This window comes from Gopherus flavomarginatus, chromosome 1 (genome assembly GCF_025201925.1).
Source record: "Gopherus flavomarginatus isolate rGopFla2 chromosome 1, rGopFla2.mat.asm, whole genome shotgun sequence".
Classification (NCBI taxonomy): domain Eukaryota; kingdom Metazoa; phylum Chordata; order Testudines; family Testudinidae; genus Gopherus; species Gopherus flavomarginatus.
In genome coordinates this window covers 127,502,868-127,522,204 of record NC_066617.1, presented here as the reverse complement: position 1 = coordinate 127,522,204, position 19,337 = coordinate 127,502,868, and the positions used below count along the sequence as shown (strand labels likewise).

The 19,337-nt window shown below is 45.0% G+C and overlaps 1 protein-coding gene across 1 annotated transcript in view; it reads right to left on the bottom strand.

Annotated features, from left to right (window-relative positions):
* Positions 1 to 19,337, bottom strand: part of ABCC9 (ATP binding cassette subfamily C member 9) — a 108,749-nt gene that overhangs the window by 70,805 nt on the left and 18,607 nt on the right. The gene's annotated exons all lie outside the window — the stretch shown is intronic.

The window sequence follows — 19,337 nt, the reverse complement described above, 5'->3', positions numbered from 1 at the left end:
CAAACAATCCATGTTTTTCGTTCCTCTTTTTGAAAGCCTAGTTTAACCACACATACACCATAGCCCTCTAAGCAGGGACCCCGCTCAGCTGTGTACTCTTGTTGGGGGCATTACAAACACCTCATGCTTTATCCTGCAGTATTTCCGGAGCCAAGACAGGAGCCACCACGCAGAACATTGCGATGTCATTCAAGCAGCCCTGCTACAAGCCATAGAATGAAACAATTCTCAGTTGCTGCTGAACACGGTGGCAGCTGAACACGGTGGAGCGCCGTTTCTGGTCCCAGGAAACAAGCACTGACAGGCGGGATTGCATTGTTTATGCAGCTATGGGATGATGAGGAGTGGCTGCAGAACTTTCAAATGCAGAAGGCCATTTTCCAGGAAATTTGTGCAGAGCTTTCCCCAGCTCTGAAGTACAGCAACATTAAAATGAGGCCTTTTCTGACAGTGGCGAAGTGAGTGGCAATTGCTCTGTGGAAGCTTGCAACACCAGACTACTACCAGTCAGTTGGGAATCAGTTTGGAGTTGGTAAATCCACCGGAAGACCTGTTGTGATCCAAATATGCAGGGCCATTGACTGACCTCTGCTTTAAAAGGTAGTAACTCTGGGCAACGTGCAGGACATAGTGGATGGTTTTGCCACGATGGGGTTCCCTAACTGCGGTGGGGCAATAGATGGCACGCATACCCCAATCTTTGCACCAGACCACCTTGCCAAAGAGTACATAAACTGAAAGGGATACTTTTCAATGGTGTTGCAAGTGTTGGTAAATCACAGGGGGGGTTTCACCAACATCAATGTGGGATGGTCAGGAAAGGTGCAATAAGAGACTTTCTTTCCAGAATTCAAAATAACCACTGATGATGTTGAAATGCCAATAGGATCCTGGGAAACCCAGCCTATCCCTTGCTCACATAGCTCATGAAGCTGTATACCAGCCACCTCAACAGCAGTAAGGAGCGGTTCAACAATAGGCTAAGCAAGTGCAGAATGGTGGTGGAATGTGCCTTTGGATGTTTAAAGGGTCACTGGTGTAGTTTGCTTACAAGATTAGACCTCATTAGATCTAGATATTTATCTAGATCTAGATAATTATATATCCCCATTGTTATCACTGTGTGCTGGGTGCTCCATAACATCTCTGAGGCAAAGGAAGAAAAGTTTCTGCAGGGGTGGGATGTGGAGGTGGGTAGGCTGGAAGCTAATTTAGAGCAGATAGATACTAGGGCAATAAGAAAAGCCCAGAGAGGAGCTCTGCATCTCCAGGAGGCTTTGAAAACCTGTTTCAGTAATGTGCCACAGTAAGGTGTGCTGCTTATCTGCACTGTGCCTTCCCATACCATCCCCTTCATTGCACCAGTTACCCTGAACTTCTCCTTCCCCTCATCTCCCAGACCCCTATTCTTGGAATAAACAAAGAATACTTCATTCTTGAAATGTTGACTTTTATTGCACAAACATAAAGAATCTGAAAGACCAGGAAAATAATTTAACCTTGGGCAAATGGTGTGATAAAATTGGGAGGAGAGAAACCAAGTCAGCTTGTTTGTGAAAGCAAAGAAGTCTTGCTCCTCAAAGGTCTTCAAATGGCCACCTTTTGTTCTTCATACCTGCCCCTGGTGCTGAGTGGAAGGGATACTGTATCTTCTTTCCCCCACCGCCATCACCACCTCCGGGAACGATTAGTGGAGGGGGATTGGAAACAGGTTGATGTTTGCAGGCTGTTGTGTTGGGACTGCATAGGGAGTCTAGCCTCAAGCTGTTTTTCTTGAAGCTCAACCAGACACCTCAACATGACTGATTGGTCCTTCATAAATGCAGAATCCCATCCTGTGTGGCATGCTCATGCTTCTGGGATGCTCTCCGGCTCTCCATGTCCATGTCCAATTTTTCAGACAGTGAAATCCTCCAGGCTCTGAGCTCCATACCAGCTGTTCTGGAAGCGGTGATCAGATGTTCAGCTGCATGTGTGTGTTCTCCCTGTGTGCTGCCCCACTTCTCTGCAGACAGCTGGCACAGCAGACCTCAGGTGAACTGCCCAATGACCACAAGATCTGTTAAGGTATGAAGGTGCCAGGCCAGGTTTATTGTCGACAAAGCACAGTAATAGCACCTGGAGACTCTATGAGGATACTAAGACATGTATGCCCATGACAATGGACACAACTCAGCGAATGGTGGGACTTTCCATTCCCCCTTCGGCTGGACAAAGATACTTCCTTTGAGATATATCTTTATACCTTGATACAAACAAGTTAGTATTGCCTCTGATATAGTTAGTTACCGCCCCCTGACGTGGCTAGTTATCACCTTGTACATGTTGGTTCCATCAAAACATCTCTATTACATACTGTCATCCTGACCTTATCTTTTAGGAGGGGTCAGTGTGTTTCTGTTATCCTTAGGGAATGTTTTTGTACCATCCTTGATATTGGGATGTTCTGGTACCACTTGACTGCGTGTGTATTCTGTGACTAGCACTCCTTAGGAATGTGTATTTCTGCAATATCAGCCCTGTTCTTGCCAGATTCTGTGAACAGGTCCTGCCTCAAACCATGCCTCTGATACAAGGGCTTATGTCTCAGGATCTTTTTCGACTACAGAAGCCTTCATTATCTCGTTAAACATGATACCACGCGTTCTCTTTTTCCATCTTCTAATGTGCCCCCTTTCCCTAGCAACACAGACATTGCTTTGAGACCAGGGACCAGAATTAAGCCTCTCAAATTGTGGTGTTTGTCCTCAGTGGCTCCAGGGAAGGGGTTGGAGGGGGCTTGCAGCGATGAAAGAACACAGGAAGCCCGCCACCCCTTCCCTTAACGCTGCTGGTAGCAGTCACCTTGGGCATGCAGATTCTGAAGTCAATGACAATCTCTGCCACCCAAACCACCAGCATACTAGGGAAACTGTGACTGAGGGACCCAGAAGTCATCATGTGTGGGGGAATCACATGCTCTATTGTTTGTGGTATGAACATTTGTGATGAAAACTTCCCCCATTTCTCCTAGGTGACCCTAAGTGAAATCAATTTCCTGAAGGTAACAGATGTGGCATGGGAACAGATGCTGCAAGTGTCTGGATACAGACCTGGTCTTTATGCTGCTGTACTGTATACTGCAATGATGCCAGCAGAATTAATACAGGAGTGGTGTGGGAAACTGTCCTACCATGGTGGAAGAAATAAGGCAGCCTTCCCCAGAAACCTTCTGCAAAGGATTGCAGAGCACCTTCATGAAGGCTTCTTGGAGATCTCCATGGAGGATTCCCAGGCCATCCCTGTGCACCCTCTGCATAGCTGGAGTGGCCATTGGGAAGCAGATACTCACTGTACCTCACTTTTTCTTCATAGTAAATATAAAATATAAGAGTATGTAACCCCTACAATTTGATTGTGCTGCTTGCCTGGAGCTAGAATCCAGGATGTGATGGAGTGTCTGCCGAGACTGATCAAGACCTCGGACTGCTACCCCTTCCTACTTCTCCACGTGGGCACCAATGATACTACCAAAAATGACCTTGAGCACATCAGTGAAGACTACATGGCTCTGGGAAGGTTAAAGGAGTTTGAGGCGCAAGTCATGTTCTTGTCCATCCTCCCTGTTGAAGGCAAAGGCCCAGGTAGGGACCATCGAACTGTGGAAGTAAAAACATGGTCATGCAGGTGATGTTGGAGAGAGGCTTTGGATTCTTCAACCATGGGATGTTATTCCAGGAAGAAGGATTGCTAGGAAGAGATGGGATCCACCTAACCAAGAGAGGGAAGAACATCTTCACAGGCAGGCTTGCTAACCTAGTGAGGAGGGCTTTAAACTAGGATCACCAGGGGATGGTGACCTAAGCCCAGAGGTAAGTGGGGAAGTGGGATACTGGGAGGAAACACAGGGAGGAGGGTACAAGACGGGAAGCCTCTTGATTCATACTAAGAAAGTAGAGCAATCGGCTAGTTATCTTAGGTGCATGTACATGAACGCAAGAAACCTGAGAAACAAGCAGGAAGAACTGGAAGTGTTGGCACAATCAAGGAACTATGATGTGATTGGAATAACAGAGACTTGGTGGGGCAGTTCACATGATTTGAGCACTGTCATGGATGGGTGTAAACTGTTCAGGGAGGACAGGTATGGGAGGAAAGGTGGAGGAGTTGCACTGTATGTAAGAAAGTGATATGATTGCTGAAAGCTCCAGTATGAAACTGGAGAAAAGCCTGTTGAGAGTCTTTGGGTTAAGTTTAGAGGCAAGAGCAACAAGAGTGATGTTGTGGTGGGTGTGTGCTATAGACCATGGGATCACAAGGATGAGGTAGACGAGGCTTTCTTTGGACAACTAACTGACGTTTCCAAATCACAGGCCCTGGTTCTAATGGGGGACTTCAATCACCTTGACATCTGCTGGGAGAGCAATACAGCAATGCACAGACAATCCAGGAAGTTTTTGGAGAGTGTTGGGGACAACTTCCTGGTACAGGTGCTGGAGGAACCAAATAGAGGCTGTGCTCCTTTTGACCTGCTGCTTACAAACAGGGAAGAATTGGTAGGGGAAGTAGAAGTTGCCTCTTCCCTGAGCACACTGGATTTCCTCTCCTCCCTCCCAGCGCTTGCCACCACAAAACAGCTGTTTTTTCCACATGAGTGCTCCAGCCCCGGAGCACCCGCGGAGTTGGCGCCTATGCTGGTTGGGATGATTTTGTTGGTGTTGGTCCTGCTTTGAACAGGGGGATTGGACGAGATGACCTCCTGAGGTCTCTTCCAATCCTAATATTCTATGAGTCTATGATTGGAATTGCATACTCACCAGAGGTGCCTTCCCCGGCATCAGGCTCAACCATATTGTCCTGCAAACAGCTGGACTGTTCTAGGGTTAAAAATGACTCCTGGCTCTTGGGGAGAATGGATCCCATACTCGCCTATCTCTGATTCTCCTCCTCCTCCTCCTCTTCCTTGTCCAGAATGTTCTCCATGTTGATGCCTAAGGTGGCCAAGGACTCAGACTCCTGGGCAGTATCTACGCTGTGTTTGAGGGTAGTGGTGGGATCGCCGCTGAGAATTTCATGAAGCTCATTGTAGAAGTTGTATGTCTATGGTGCAGAACCAGAATGACTGTTCACCTTCCTTGCCTTCTGATACACCTGCCGAAGTTATTTCATTTTCACATGGCACGGCTGTGTGTCCCTGGTGTAGCCCTTCTCCCCCATGCCCTGCATGATCTTTTCATAGATGTCTATGTTTCTTCAGCTGTATTAGAACTGTTCTTGCACAGACTCTTCTCCCCACAGACCAATAAGATGTACCATTTCCTGTGTACTCCCAGCTGGAGCGCGTTTGGGCATTGAGTCACCATGATCAGCTGGGCTGGTGAGCTCTCCATGCTGACCAAACTGGAAGTGGAAATTCAAAAGTTCCCGGGGCTTTAACAGGGAAGGGGCTGTTTCCTGTGTACCCAGCTGCTATGCAGTGAAGTTGAAAACAATCTCCAGATTGGTCACAGAGGAGCATTGTGGGACACCTCCTGGAGGCCAAGTCTGTCGACTTACACAATGCTGCATCTTCACTGCCTCTCTGTCAATCTATCAACAACAAATTAAGCACTACGCCTTTTGCTGAAGTGTGGTAATTTAGTCAGTGTTACAAGTGAGTTAGGTCAGTAGAAGAGACCTGATAGTATAGACACATACATTATTAGGTCGACGTAAGGCAGCTTCTATCCATCTAAATTTGTAGTGTAAACCGGGCCTAAATGTTGTTAATAAAATCTGGCCCTAGGAGGTTTGGAAGTTCACAGAATGCTGTCTAAGGGTGAAACTCTCCCCTGTGCAGAGGTACAGCACAAGGACTATACACTATTTGAGTGACACTTAAGGACTCAAAATAGGTCTTCATGATAAGTAATGGGCTGGACCCTGTACTGGAGCTAATTTCACCCTATCGTAAGAAGTGGTCCACTATGTAAAAAACTTGGAGAACCACTGGTTGAATGTATTCTATATCAGCAGGCAAGCATTGCTGCTGTCTTTTAGCAATAGTACCACATACGATTCTGTACATTAAAGTATTCATTAAAAACCCAACATGGTTTTTGCTGGAATACATCATTTATTGCCCAAAGAGCAAGTGTAGAATGGCAATTTTGTAAACGTTAGTCATTTTTAAAGAATTCACATTTTTCAGCATACTAGTAACTATTGCCAGTAATCCTACAAAATTCATATCACTGTCATCACTACTTGAAATTCATTCATTTGTACTAGGGCTCAACCCATGATACTAAATCAAATTAATATTCCAAGTAAAAGTGACTGATTGTCTTCCTTTCTTTGTCCAGTCTAAGCATTTTAAAGTGATTTTAAAAGACAAAGAGAACTCTTCTCAGACTTATTTCTTCCTCTATTTTATCAGCTTGAACTTTAGGTATTACCCAAAGTAAAGCAGGCATCATTCATGCCTTCAGTTTGGTTTCTAGAAAAAATGTTTAGAATGAGGTTATTAATTTACAGTATAACAGTGTACTATTAAGTCAGGGGTTTTGATCTGAAATTTACTAGCAGAATAAAAAGTTATGGATTTTTTTATGTAATTATGATGTCCAAAGTATTAAAGCTCCGTGCTGTTTGGAGCCTAGCTACCTGAGAAACTTCCTCCTTTCTCTATGCTCTGCTACAACAGCTGAGGTCCATAGTGGCACATAAGCTAACAGCTCCTGAATTCAAACATCTGAGAGATGCTCGAAGGGCCCTTGACTCTAAAATTTCCTTTCCCAGTTGGTCCATTGGAGTAAAAGTCTGTTGACACTCAGGGATGTTATAAAGCAGTGGTGTTCAACCTGTATTCTGCGGACTATGTCTAAACTAGGGTCAGTGAAATTTTGTTTTACCATAGAACAGCGGTTTTCAATCTGTGGTCCGTGGATCCCTGGGGGTCCACAGACTAACTCTAAGATTTCCAGTGGTGTCTGCACTCCCATTCAAAATTTTTTAGGGGTCTGCAAATGAAAAAAGGTTGAAAACCACTGTTATAAAGGCCTTTGGCTGAGGGAATGATCCTGATTTAATCCCTATGTCTTCATTATGAACTGAATGATACATGAGGCATGCATAGCTTGAAAAAATTGATCACATGTGCAAAAAAGAACAGCAGAAAAATTTTGTCAAGATATGTGATAATGAGTTCCCACATGGAGGATCTCAGATCAAAAAGGTAGCTGTGAGGTTTTGGCTGCATTTCAACATTATAAACTAGGCTATTCTTAATCTGCAGTGAAATCCCCACTGACATCGATGGGAGTGGGGAGGACTCATCAAGGGGAATATAGAGCCCTAAAGACATAATTCTAATACCAGACGTATGATGTGCGTCACGACTTGTCTTACAGTACCCAGGGTTAGAATTTGGTGTGGAATATTTTATCTTTTAAACACATTTTAAACACGGCTTTAAGATAATGTATTTGAGTTTAAATATCATGCTAGCCAAAAAGTAACAAAAGATATACCAGAGTAAGTGTCTTTATTAGAGCTGGTTGAAAATTTTTGGAATTTTTTTTCCATCCAAAAATATTTATTCATCTGAATCTAAATGTTCCACTAAAATATGTCAGTTATGACAACATTTCATTGTAGAAAAAAAAATCAGTATGAAGTGTTTTGATTAAGTGGATCTTATCAAAACAGAACATTCTAATTTTTCATTTTGAAACAACTTTTCACATTTATTTTATTTTATACAAATTACTGAACTAATTACTAATTTCAATAGTAATTACCAATTACCCTTAGAATGCCAATCACCAGTGACCAATTATGATATTACTTTTTTATTTTATTTTATTTTATTTTATAATTTAAACATTATTATTAAACCCCAGTTATAATATAATATAATATACAAATAAAACAAAACATAAAACATAAAAATAATATAAAATAAAACTGTCAAATTGAACCTTAACTTTTCAGTTGATCTCAATAGAACAAAGCACTTTACAAAGCAGAAAATCTCTATTCCCATTTTCTCATATTTCTCACTATTCTCATAGTGGGTTGAAAAAATAAATTCTTCCCATTTGTGCATCATCCAACCTGAAGAATTGAGTCTGCAAATAGGCTGATGGGCAAGTTAGTTTCTGCTACCTCACAATATTTATAAACTCAGACAACTGCTGCATATTCAAACGGATGCAGCCAGAGCCACAGCTTTGTGTTCTGTTAGCTATTTTAGTAACATATCATCCAGTAACTTCAGTTTGGAAGTTTTATAATCAGGAAATTCAAAATAATATCGTGCCCAACTACACAACTCAAATATTGAATTACAAATAGTGCGTACTCATAGCAACTGTGGTGACTGACCCTTAGCCGGAAATATGTTTGCATAAACTATTTATTAATTATTCTTGAACAGTTAACAAATTCATAAAAAATGAAATCTGTTCAAGGCTAATTTGTGAACACAAAAAGGGCCTACATTTGTGAACTTAAATTCTTTACTGAATATAGCTATCCCAGTCCTTAATTAGGCAAAATTACCCATTACAGGACTCAGTGAGAATTTTATCTGAGTAAAAGATTGAGTAAGAACTTCAAGAATTGGCCCACTGATCTCAATGGGAATAAGAAAACACTCCAAGTTCACAGACCCGATTCATCATTGTGTCACTGCAGTTTTACACTGGTGTAATTCTATTGAGTTCAGTGTAAAACAGGAAAAACATAATGGTCAGTCAGACCCGACAAGTCCATACTCCTGTAGTGCTTGAGATATGGGTTGTGAGGCCAGAGCTTTTCAGGAAATGGACATTTAAAATTCAACCTGCATCAGCTCTCTAGTTTTATCCTTGGAAAGAGTAACTCACTGCTGGTTTTAATTCTTGTCTTGAACAAAAAGAATAGAAATAAAGATTCATGTAGCTGGCTATTTCAAATACACTTTACAACAAGGAACATTGCTAGCCTTATGTTCAGTGTCTTTCATCAAGGTGTGATAAAATGCTTCAGGAAAGAACAGACTCCTTCATTCTGTATAGGTTTGGAATGCACTCAAGCTCAGCTATATCCAGTTTTAGTAAGGGGCAGCTCAGCTTAATCCAATAGATCTCAGGGGTTCTTCCCACCAGCTGGGAAAGATTAATAGCCAACTTCATCCAGTAAAGTATACAGCATAAACAATGACATAACATATTTTTTTAGCTCACAGGCCATGATGTATTTTAACCTGAAATTTTTTCTTAAATCTGCTGCTGTTTTCTAAACCAAGTCTGCAGAGAAGCAAACCATTTCCTTTGTGAAAGAGAAGCTGCACTAAGCACCACTGGATTGTCATAAGCCATTTCTCAGATTATATCCATCTGGTTTACTTTAGTGTTATCTGTGGAGTATCTGTTTATTTTAGGGTGAAGAAGCACCAGTCACAGCCTGGTTTGGAATTGTAGCATGACTGTGGTTGAATCTATGGCAGTATATAGACTTTAAACAATTCTGGAAACCAAGAGGAGGAAAAGCTAAGTGAAGTAGGTCAAATTTTTAAAATGAAGCTCATTTAATTGTATGCATATATTTGTGCATACTTAATTTATGAATACAGATATTAAATGTGTGCCACAAATCTGGTGCTTGTGTGTGCAGATAGCCAGTAAGGCATCTGACTGGCTACCTGGCATCCAAATACCTGTTTGTGCATGCATATCAGGTATCTGCGTACATCAGTCCGGCACACTATGACAGGGTGTAAATTCTGCACAGACACCAGAAAGGTTAAGGGAACCCAAGAGTGCTAGTAACATCACTGATTGCACCTGGGGAAGGTAGGAGATCTACTTAAAAGAGGAGAGAGCAGGTGAGTTGGGGAACAGACCAGGGGATAGGGTGCAGTGAGTTTTCTGTCTGGAAATGGGGCTGATAGACAGGGTTGGATTAACTCTCCTGTGGGCCCAGGGCTATTAGATTTTGTGGGGCCCCTGTACACAAGTCTTTTTCCTGGGAGGGAGTGTGATACAGAAGGGGGCTGGGGCAGGGGATTGGGGTGCAGGGTCTGGGAGGGAGTTTGGTGCAGAGGTGGGCTGGGGCAGGGGAGTGAGGTACAGGGAGTGTGGGCTCTGGGAGGGAGTTTGGTGCAGGAGGGGGTTCTGACCCAGGACAGGAGGTTGAGGTGCAGGAGGGAGTGCAGGATGTAAGCTGCAGCCAGGATGCGCTTACCATAGGTGGCTCCCAGCCGGTGGCATAGCAGGCTGCCTGCTTGCCACAGCCTCATATGACTCCCAGAAGCGGCTGGCTATTGGCACATCTCTGAGCGCCCTTGGGGGGAGGGGAACAGTGTGTCTCTGTGTGCTGCCCACAGCCGCAGGTGCCACCCTCAGCTCCCATTGGCCAGGAACCGGCCAATGGGATCTGCTGGGATGGTGCTGGGGATGGGTAACAGTGCATGGAGCCGCCTCCCCCATCTACCAGGCGCTGCAGAGATGTGACAGCAGCCAGCCACTTCTGGGAGTGACGTGGGGTCAGGGCAGGCAGCCTGAGCACCCTGGATATCGGTGCCTGTGATTTATTTTTGCGGGGCCCCCCTTGAGCCAGGGCCCCGGGCTGCAGCCTCTAAAGTCTCTGCCTTAGTCCGGCCCTGCTGATAGAAGGCTGCAAGGGGAGAGAAGCAGCCAGTCTGCTCCTCAGGTGAGCCTGAAGACTGAAGGAAGATCAGGAGTCACTGACGAATAAAGGCCTACCTGAAACCCTAGGAAGGTGGACAACTGTGCCAGACTGAGTCAGTGGGGTACAGTGAGGCACAGGAGCCTGTAGACAATTGCAAAAGTATCTAAGCAAAGCACAGGCTCATCTGTGAGGGAGACCGTAGCCAGCTGAGCCCAGCTGGGTCTGAAGATTTAGTGGTCTTTATAGTTCTGTTGCACTAGTTCTAGGATATGGACCCCAGAAGAGGTTATACTCTTGAAGGTGATTTGCCCAGATGGTCAGGCCACTCGTAAGGCCGGATTTGGCCGAAGAAGACAAGAAGCTATCATAACCTTAGTCCCAGATTTGGACCTTAGCGTCCAAAATATGGGGGTTAGCATGAAAACCTCCAAGCTTAGTTACCAGCTTGGACCTGGTACCTGCTGCCACCACCCAAAAAATTAGAGTGTTTTGGGGCACTCTGGTCCCCCTGAAAAACCTTCCCTGGGGACCCCAAGACCCAAATCCCTTGAGTCTCACAACAAAGGGAAATAATCCTTTTTCCCTTCCCCCCTCCAGGTGCTCCTGGAGAGATACACAGACACAAGCTCTGTGAATCCAAACAGAGTGAATCTCCATCTCTGTTCCCAATCCTGGAAACAAAAGTACTTTCCTATTCCCCCAGAGGGAATGCAAAATCAGGCTAGCAATCCAACACACAGATCTCCCCTTGATTTCTTCCTCCCACCAATTCCCTGGTGAGTACAGACTCAATTTCCCTGAAGTAAAGAAAAACTCCAACAGGTCTTAAAAGAAAGCTTTATATAAAAAGAAAGAAAAATACATACAAATGTTCTCTCTGTATTTAGATGATATAATACAGGGTCAATTGCTTAAAAGAATATTGAATAAACAGCCTTATTCAAAAGAATACAAATCAAAGCACTCCAGCACTTATATTCATGCAAATACCAAAGAAAAGAAACCATAGAACTTACTATCTGATCTCTTTGTCCTTACACTTAGAAACAGAAGACTAGAAAGTAGAAACTGCTTCTCCAAAGCTCAGAGAAAGCAGGCAGGCAGAAAACAAAAAACTCAGACACTCAATTCCCTCCACCCAAAGTTGAAAAAATCCGGTTTCCTGATTGGTCCTCTGGTCAGGTGCTTCAGGTGAAAGAGACATTAACCCTTAGCTATCTGTTTATGACACGCCCCCCAAATTGCAGACAGTGGGGAAGCTCACTGGCGGCGATTTCCTTCTAGAACTTGAAAATAAACAGATTAATACAACACATACACCTTTACATATACTCCTAAGTATATAACTAACAGACTTCTACATTTTAAGAACACTTTTTAACTACTGAATTCTGGGAAACTCTCACGGGAGAGTGCATCAGCTACTTTGTTAGAAGCTCCTGTGATGTGTTGAATTTCAAAATCAAAATCTTGGAGAGCTAAACTCCAACGAAGAAGTTTCTTGTTGTTCCCCTTGGCAGTATGAAGCCACTTTAGTGCAGCATGGTCAGTTTGTAGTTGGAACCGCCGTCCCCAAACATATGGGCGTAGCTTTTCCAGGGCGTACACAATGGCATAGCATTCCTTTTCACTGACTGACCAGTGACTTTCCCTCTCAGACAGTTTCTTGCTGAGAAACACGACAGGATGGAAGTTGTGATCTGTTGCTTCCAGCATGAGCACCGCTCCTATACCACGCTCAGATGCATCTGTGGTTACTAGGAATGGCTTGTCAAAATCCGGGGCCCTGAGCACAGGGTCAGACATGAGCGTTGCCTTAAGTTGGGTAAAGGCCTTTTGACACTCATCAGTCCACTTAACTGCATTTGGCTGGGTCTTTTTGGTCAGGTCGGTCAGTGGGGCAGCGATTTGGCTGTAGTGGGGTACAAATCGCCTGTAGTATCCGGCCAAGCCTAAGAAGGATTGGACCTGCTTCTTGGACCGTGGGACAGGCCACTTTTGGATAGCATCCACCTTGGCCTGTAGGGGGTTTATGGTTCCTCGACCCACCTGGTGACCCAGGTAAGTCACTCTGTTTTGGCCTATTTGACACTTTTTGGCCTTAACAGTTAGTCCTGCCTGCCTGATGCGCTCAAAGACCTTTTCCAGGTGTAGTAGGTGTTCGGGCCAGGAGTCTGAAAAAATGGCCACATCATCGAGGTAGGCAACTGCAAATTCTCCCAGTCCAGCTAGTAGACCATCTACCAGCCTCTGGAAGGTGGCGGGTGCATTTCGAAGGCCGAAAGGAAGGACATTGAATTCATACACCCCCGCATGGGTGACGAATGCTGACCTCTCCTTGGCAGGTTCATCTAGCGGTACTTGCCAGTACCCCTTGGTTAAGTCTATTGTAGAGATGAACTGGGCACGTCCCAACTTTTCCAATAGCTCATCGGTGCGTGGCATTGGATAGTTGTCCGGACGAGTTACAGCATTTAGCTTACGGTAGTCCACACAAAAGCGTATTTCCCCATCAGGTTTGGGTACCAGAACCACTGGAGATGCCCATGCACTGGTAGATGAGCGGATTATACCCATTTGTAGCATGTTCTGGATCTCCCGTTCTATAGCTGCTTGGGCATGAGGAGACACTCGGTAGGGTGGGGTTCTGATTGGGTGAGCATTACCTGTATCAATGGAGTGGTATGCCCGTTCAGTCCGTCCTGGGGTGGCTGAGAACAATGGGGCGAAGCTAGTGCACAGCTCCTTGATTTGTTGCCGCTGCAGACGTTCCAGGGTGGTTGAGAGGTTCACCTCTTCCACGCCACCGTCTTTTTTCCCGTCGTAGTAGACACCGTCAGGCCACTCAGCATCATCTCCCTGGACTGTAAACTGACAAACCTGTAAGTCTCTGGAATAGAAAGGCTTGAGAGAATTAACATGGTACACTTTAGGCTTTAGTGAGGAATTGGGAAATGCTATGAGGTAGTTTACAGCTCCCAGGCGCTCTTGGACCGTGAAGGGCCCTTCCCATGATGCTTCCATCTTATGGGCCTGTTGCGCCTTCAAGACCATAACCTGGTCTCCTACCTTGAAGGAACGTTCTCTGGCATGTCTGTCATACCAGGCCTTTTGCTCTTCTTGAGCATCCTTTAGGTTCTCTCTAGCAAGGGCTAAAGAGTGTCGGAGGGTGCTTTGTAGGTTGCTTACAAAGTCCAGAATGTTAGTTCCTGGAGAAGGCGTAAACCCCTCCCATTGCTGCTTCACCAACTGTAATGGCCCCTTAACCTCGTGACCATACACAAGTTCAAATGGTGAAAACCCTAAACTGGGATGTGGTACAGCCCTGTAGGCAAACAGCAACTGCTGCAACACTAGGTCCCAATTATTGGAGAATTCGTTGATGAATTTTCGTATCATGGCCCCCAAAGTTCCATTGAACCTTTCCACCAGGCCATTGGTTTGATGGTGGTACGGGGTGGCAACCAAGTGATTCACCCCATGAGTTTCCCACAGTTTTTCCATGGTCCCTGCCAGGAAATTAGACCCTGAATCTGTAAGGATGTCGGAGGGCCAACCTACCCTGGCAAAGATGTCTGTTAAGGCCAGGCACACAGTGTTAGCCCGGGTGTTGCCTAGAGCTACTGCTTCCGGCCATCGGGTAGCAAAGTCCACTAAAGTCAGTACGTACTGCTTTCCTCTGGGCGTCTTTTTTGGGAAAGGGCCCAGAATATCCACAGCTACTCGCTGAAATGGGACCTCAATTATGGGGAGTGGCTGGAGAGGGGCCTTGACCTGGTCTTGAGGCTTTCCCACTCTTTGGCATACCTCACAAGACCGGACATACTTGGCAACGTCCTTGCCCATCCCCTCCCAGTGGAAGGACTTCCCCAACCGGTCCTTGGTTCTGTTCACCCCAGCATGGCCACTGGGATGTTCATGGGCTAAGCTTAAGAGCTTCTCCCGGTACTTAGTTGGAACCACCAACTGTTTTTGCGGCTGCCATTCTTCCCGGTGTCCACCAGAAAGAATTTCCTTGTATAAAAGTCCTTGGTCTATAACAAACCGGGATCGATTAGAAGAGCTGAGAGGCGGTGGGGTGCTCCGTGCCGCCGCCCAAGCTTTCTGAAGGCTGTCATCCGCTTCCTGCTCAGTCTGGAACTGTTCCCTTGAGGCTGGGGTCACCAGTTCTTCCTCAGACTGTGGACTTGGGCTTGGTCCCTCTGGAAGCGATGTAGGTGATGGGGTTGTTTCCGTTGCTGGTGAACCGCTCTCCGCTGGTGCACCTGAGGGTATTTCAGGCTCTGGCTGAGCCTTTTGGGTATGGCTGTCTTTTGCTTCTGCCAGTTCTGGCTCGCTGGCGCCCTCTGGCGTTGAGTTTGAAGATGTGGTTGCACTTGCTGGTGCTGGTTGCTGTTCCAGTTCCGGGCCTGGGACTGGAAATGCTGTGGCTGTTTCAGTGGTAGGCATGGAATCCGGGTCCACTACCTCTGTCTGGGTCTCTGGTAACACAGACGGGGCGTCTGTGGACGGCTCAGGAACAGGAATGGGTCTGGAAGCTTGCCTGGTTTGGCTACGTGTAACCATTCCCACTCTCTTGGCCCGCCTCACCTGGTTGGCCAAGTCTTCCCCCAATAGCATGGGGATAGGATAATTGTCATAGACTGCAAAAGTCCACATTCCTGACCAGCCTTTGTACTGGACAGGCAGTTGAGCTGTAGGCAAGTCTACAGCTTGTGACATGAAGGGGTAAATTGTAACTTTGGCCTTTGGGTTGATGAATTTGGGGTCAACGAAGGATTGGTGGATAGCTGACACTTGTGCCCCCGTGTCTCTCCACGCAGTAACCTTCTTTCCGCCCACTCTCAAATTTTCCCTTCGCTCCAAGGGTATTTGAGAGGCATCCGGGCCTGGGGATCTTTGGTGTGATGGTGGTGTAATGAATTGCACTCGCATGGTGTTCTTTGGACAGTTGGCCTTGATATGTCCCAGTTCATTACACTTAAAGCATCTTCCATCTGATGGGTCAGTGGGCCGAGGTGAGTTACTGGAGACTGGTGAGGTTGAAGGGTAGGGTATGTGTGGCTTTACTTGGGTGGTATGTGGGGTCTTTGGCTGTCCTCGGTTGTAGGGTTTATGGTCTGTGTGCCCCCTGGGGTAATCGTTCCCCTTGACAGTAGCTTTCTTGCTTTCTGCCAGTTCCATCCATTTGGCTCCAATCTCCCCCGCCTCAGCGATATCTTTGGGATTTCCATCTTGTATGTACCGTGTGACGTCTTCAGGAACACCATCCAAGAACTGCTCCATTTGTATGAGGAGGTGCAGTTCTTCCAAGGTTTGAATGTTGTTTCCTGTTATCCAGGCCTCATAGTTTTTTGCAATGTAGTAGGCGTGTTTGGGAAATGACACCTCTGGTTTCCACTTTTGGGTTCTGAAGCGCTGATGGGCATGATCTGGGGTTATCCCCATTCTGTATCTGGCCTTGGTTTGAAAAAGTTTATAGTCATTCATTTGCTGCTTAGGCATTTCAGCTGCCACCTCTGCTAAAGGTCCACTGAGCTGTGACCTCAATTCTACCATGTACTGGTCTTCGGGAATGCTGTACCCAAGACAGGCTCTTTCAAAATTTTCCAAGAAGGCCTCGGTGTCATCACCTGCCTTGTAGGTGGGAAATTTCCTGTGCTGTGGAGCAATAATGGGCGCCGGGTTGTTAGGGTTGGCTGGCACATGCAGCCCAGCTTTTGCCAACTCCAGTTCATGTTTCCTCTGTTTTTCCTTCTCTTCATTCTCTTTTTGTTGTTTTTCCATTTCTTTTTGTTGTTTTTCCATTTCTCTTTGGTGCTTTTCCATGTCTCGGCGGTGGGCCAACTCTTCTTCTGCTTGTTTCCTTCGGTAGGTCACCTCTTCTTCTTCTAGTTTTCTTTTGTGTGCTGCCTCTTGGGCTGCCTGTTCTCTTTGGAAGGCTGCCTGTTCTCTTTGGTAGGCTGCCTGTTCTCTTTGGTAGGCTGCCTCTCTGATCTGTTCTTCTCTTTCTTTCATCTCCATCTCTTTTTGTTTTATTTCCAGTTGTCGCCTGTGTTCAGCTTCTTTGATTTGTACTTCGGCCTCAATTTTTGCCTTAGAAGTCATGGTTCCTGTTTTCTTGTGTTGGGGTGCCCTCCGGTGTTTATCTTCTGAACTGCAGGTTCTCTGTTGCCTCCTGAAGTCTGCCTAGCAACAGTGCCTTTAGCTAATCTTCAATGTTAAGTAAACCTGAAAAACCACTTTATTTGCATGTGTATATAGTGCTGGTAATGACTCTCAATGGGAGTGCTATTGCATGACAAAAGACCCTTAACAGTCTGGTAATGGCTTCTTGCTTAACATGCAAGCCACAAACTGCCAGAGAGAGCAGAAAAAAAAATTTCTCTCTGGTTCTCTTTTAAAACCAAACTGTTTCCCTCTGCTAAAAAGCCCCTAGCAGAAAAAAGAAAAATAAAATATTTCCACTGGCTTCTGGATTCTGTCTATCCCACCACTGCACACCATATCATAACCTTAGTCCCAGATTTGGACCTTAGCGTCCAAAATATGGGGGTTAGCATGAAAACCTCCAAGCTTAGTTACCAGCTTGGACCTGGTACCTGCTGCCACCACCCAAAAAATTAGAGTGTTTTGGGGCACTCTGGTCCCCCTGAAAAACCTTCCCTGGGGACCCCAAGACCCAAATCCCTTGAGTCTCACAACAAAGGGAAATAATCCTTTTTCCCTTCCCCCCTCCAGGTGCTCCTGGAGAGATACACAGACACAAGCTCTGTGAATCCAAACAGAGTGAATCTCCCTCTCTGTTCCCAATCCTGGAAACAAAAGTACTTTCCTATTCCCCCAGAGGGAATGCAAAATCAGGCTAGCAATCCAACACACAGATCTCCCCTTGATTTCTTCCTCCCACCAATTCCCTGGTGAGTACAGACTCAATTTCCCTGAAGTAAAGAAAAACTCCAACAGGTCTTAAAAGAAAGCTTTATATAAAAGAAAGAAAAATACATACAAATGTTCTCTCTGTATTTAGATGATATAATACAGGGTCAATTGCTTAAAAGAATATTGAATAAACAGCCTTATTCAAAAAGAATACAAATCAAAGCACTCCAGCACTTATATTCATGCAAATACCAAAGAAAAGAAACCATAGAACTTACTATCTGATCTCTTTGTCCTTACACTTAGAAACAGAAGACTAGAAAGTAGAAACTGCTTCTCCAAAGCTCAGAGAAAGCAGGCAGGCAGAAAACAAAAAACTCAGACACTCAATTCCCTCCACCCAAAGTTGAAAAAATCTGGTTTCCTGATTGGTCCTCTGGTCAGGTGCTTCAGGTGAAAGAGACATTAACCCTTAGCTATCTGTTTATGACAGAAGCAAACTGACGTCTTGCTGCTGCTGTGTCGCAGCCAGACATTACAGGGCACAGTGAAGCCACAACTTTTCTAGACAGACAAATGTACGTGCACAGTTATTCCCATTATACAGTCTGGCACTAAAGGACAACTTTCTCAGCTGATACAAATGGGCAGCATTCATTGATGCAGTGCAGTTTTATCCATTTACACAAGCAGAGAATTTGGCTCTCTGGCTCATTATAAATCAGATACAGTATGCAAATTACTGAAGAAAAGCAGTCTCAAATATATTAAACGCAAGCTATTGTACTAAATAAGAACCCATGGGGAAAATATCCATATTTTCTTAAGGCAACTTCTACTACAGGGGAGAGCACAGCTCTTCTGCTGCTATCCAACTTGTTCATGCATTTCCATTCTAAACTGCTGCATTGCATGCAAACCAATTTACATTGTGAGTTTAGGAAAGTGATCAACACTGATTAACACATGATTTCTATGGGCCAAATTTTCCAAACTGGCTCTAAATACGTGTGTTGTCCCCTTTGTATATGCACATGTGTGCACCTGTGTGTACAAACTGGTGAGACTCACAATCACCTTATCTGAACATGGAAACGCCCATCCGTGGGCAGAAATGACTAGGCATTGGAGTAAGCAGAAGGGTGCATGTGCAACTTGAACGGAGCAAAGTTAGAGGCTACTTTGGGAGTGCTGCTTTGGGAGTGCTGCTCTCAGGCCACCCTTGGGCAAACAGTTTCTGTCCAAAACATCTCTTGTCCTTTCCGCTCAGTTCATCTCTGAATGGAAAAGCCAGAATTTAGCCCAAAGTTTCTGAAATCAGTTTATATAACATACAAATCCTTTAGTAGGTAAATAATCCATTCAATTATGCCTATATCTATGGAAAGGTTAATACGTAGTCCTGCCTTAGTGCAGGGGACTGTACTAGATGACCTACTGAGGCCCCTTCCAGTTCAAAATTACTATGATGCTATGAAAGGGACAGTAACTATTTAACAGTGCACAGTAATACTCTAAAGAAGTTCAGAAGATGTGAAGAAGGGTGTTTCCAGTTGAAACTGGAGAGGATATCTGTTAATTTAAAACACTGTCATGAGCCCTTAAGACTTAAAGAAAGCTTTGACTTCTAAAACGAAAACTAGCAAGTGATTTGTGCATTAGGGCTTCAGTTCCCAAGGCTTTCAATCTGGCAACTATCCCAAGTCGAGAATTCACTTTAAAACAAAACAGTACTTTTGGACTGACACATTATAAGCCAAGTTTCACCCTGGAACAAAATCTTTTGTCATACATTCCTAAAAAAAGGGTTTCCTAGTGGA